The sequence below is a fragment of the Aedes albopictus genome, chromosome 3 (genome assembly GCF_035046485.1).
Source record: "Aedes albopictus strain Foshan chromosome 3, AalbF5, whole genome shotgun sequence".
Classification (NCBI taxonomy): domain Eukaryota; kingdom Metazoa; phylum Arthropoda; class Insecta; order Diptera; family Culicidae; genus Aedes; species Aedes albopictus.
Genome location: NC_085138.1, coordinates 212,484,438 through 212,486,993, shown reverse-complemented (window position 1 = coordinate 212,486,993; position 2,556 = coordinate 212,484,438). Strand labels below are relative to the sequence as shown.

Genomic DNA, 2,556 nt, shown 5'->3' with positions numbered 1-2,556 from the left:
TTAGTTTTTACGTAATTGAAGAAATTCATAGGGCAAGATTTTATTTCATTTTCAGTTTTGGCATTGAACTCTTCAAATGCGGTGTCAATGGCAAAATTTAGTTGATTAGCAATGTCTAAATATTTTTCCAAATTTTCATCGCAATTATTTTTTTTTTGTAAATTTTATGCGCTTTCTGTTTGCGATTTTTCAAATTCTTTATTTGTTTATTATACCAGACGGGATATTTAAAATTGACATTACGTCTTTTTTTTTTTCTTTTTAGGTACTTCGTCATGAATAATTTTGAAAATAATGTTGTAAAAAAGCGTTGATACTTCTATATCATTGCCAACGTTTCGATCCTTGGGTTGGGATCTTCCTCAGGGCCTGTTATTTATTCGAAAGTATCTATTAGTTATTGTTGAAATTTGTTAGTTCTATCTCCTACTCACTCGATCTTAATCAACTTGTGATAATCGTATTTTGCACACGTTCGTTTGTCGGATTCTAAAAGACACTGCACTTTTCTCGCTGTAGGTTTTAAAATTAATGTGAATGTTTGAGATTAATGTAATATTGTATCGAACTTACTTCATCACCAGCACCCTAGTGGGATGTTGGGTGGGTGGTACGAAAGGGAGACACTCGAGACAAGAAATCAGCGGAACACAACACTGCGGCTGTTATCAATCGCCGTTCGGATTTTACTGTGGGGTGTGTATCTTTGGTGTAATTTGGGTGGTAGGATTTGTTAGTGTGGGTTAGGTAGTTGGGTCAGCTGTTTGATCATCTGTTTCTCGTCGATTATTTCGGTTTGTTGACGACGCAATTCTCTCTGCTCTCTGATCTTTGATCGAAGCGAGGAGATGTGCGTACGCACAGCTTAGATTGTCGGTATCAGTCCGATGGTTGACCGTGTTGGAGGTTGTCGAGATGTGACACATCTCCAACACTTGCAGAGCTTGTTTCCTATGTGTTATATCGACGATGGAGGGGTTGCCAATATTGAATCGGTGTTGGTGCTGGATGCAGTGGTGGATTAGCGCAGATTTTTCTTGAAGCTGTAGTATTTCCGGATCTGTGTACTGATGGCCTTCCAATAACTTTCTCTCCAGTGTGTTGACGTGTGTTTGATGTCCGTACATTCGATTCCTCAGCTTATTTGTTGTCATCCCAATATATGTGCTTGGACAATCCCGTCAGTCGATCCGGTATATGACATTTGCTGAGATCAGATACCGGATCCTTTGCATTCTTATAAAGATGCCCTACTGTGTTTTTGTAGCTGTGGGAGATTCCTATTTGTGTGTTGCTCTTGTGGAGTATTCTCTTGATGCTAGAGCTGAGACCATGGACATATGGGATTGATCGGTAGATTGTTGGTTTCTCCGGGTTGTCTGTACGAGGTGGTTGATGAAGGAGTCGGTTGATGAGAGAATGAGGGTAATCGTTTTTGCTGAGGTGCTGGTGAATGAGTAGCTCTTGCTCTTCCCTGCTGCGAGTGGTGCTCAACCTACGGACACTTTCGTCGGCGCTTTCCTTTCGCTCCGTCGGAAAACAAGTTAACTGCACGTCGCACTTAGTATGCGCAAATCGAAACTCCGCCTCGAATGATTCCACAGGCGGAGATGTGACGCGACAAAGAGCGAGCTCGTTTTCTGTATGCGATGACATCACCAGCAGCCAAGCCAGCAGCAGTAGTCGTCCTCATGCCGTGGAGCAGCAGTACACGAACGCACGACGGATAGGGTGATGACCATTGTTTTGGCATGAAGTTAATGCAATTTGGAACGTTATTTTCAAAAACATTTTCTGGCTTAACTACAAAAAAAAGAGTTTTGGTGTCAAAGAAACATTTTTAGGGAACAAGTTCGTGCATGTTTTGTAGAAGAACTTTTTTAACAAAAGCTTTATTTTCATATTTAAATCATCAAAAATGTCCAAAAAAGAGTCGATTTTTTCGTCCAATTTTGCATTATTTTTGAATTTAAGGCCTTTTGAACTATTTTTACAAAGTTTACGTCCAAGAGACTAAGAAAGTAGAAGTAATTAGCTTTCAATTCGTGCGCTGAGAAAGTTTGTACGATTGATAGTTTAGTAGATAAAGGACTTCAAAGATAACCAAAAATTAAAAACCTAAAATGTGATTAACTCACTTAGCAGTGATTTTCGACCCTATGTTCCATGGGAACTTTTTTATCTCTCATCAAGACCTATCAGCCCTGAAAATATCCAAAACCCGGAACCAAACACCCTGTATACATACATTTTAGTATTCTATTCCGCGCTATTAAAAGATGCGACCTCCTATCAACAGCTTTTTCGCTAACTGCTATTTGGCCCGTGTTGCCAGTTTCACAGAGCATTTTCATCCCAACAAATACATTCAGGTTACATTGCGCATCATATGAAGTTGGTGTTTTCCTAAGCCTAAGATAAGTTTAGGAAGCGCAAAATCACTCGAAAATGCATTTAGGTTACATTGCGCACCATATGGAATCTGGTGTTTCCCTAAGCCTGAGCTAAGTTTAGGAAGCGCAAAATCACACGAAAATGCATTCAGGTTACATTGCA

General features: G+C 39.8%; 1 long non-coding RNA gene across 1 annotated transcript; it reads right to left on the bottom strand.

Moving 5' to 3' along the window:
• Positions 1 to 314: 314 nt before the first annotated feature.
• Positions 315 to 1,493, bottom strand: LOC134289416 (uncharacterized). Its single transcript, XR_009998510.1, has 2 exons — positions 574 to 1,493; positions 315 to 513 (listed from the first exon to the last, which is right to left on the bottom strand). It is a non-coding gene; the product is annotated as an uncharacterized LOC134289416 (long non-coding RNA).
• Positions 1,494 to 2,556: the final 1,063 nt, after the last annotated feature.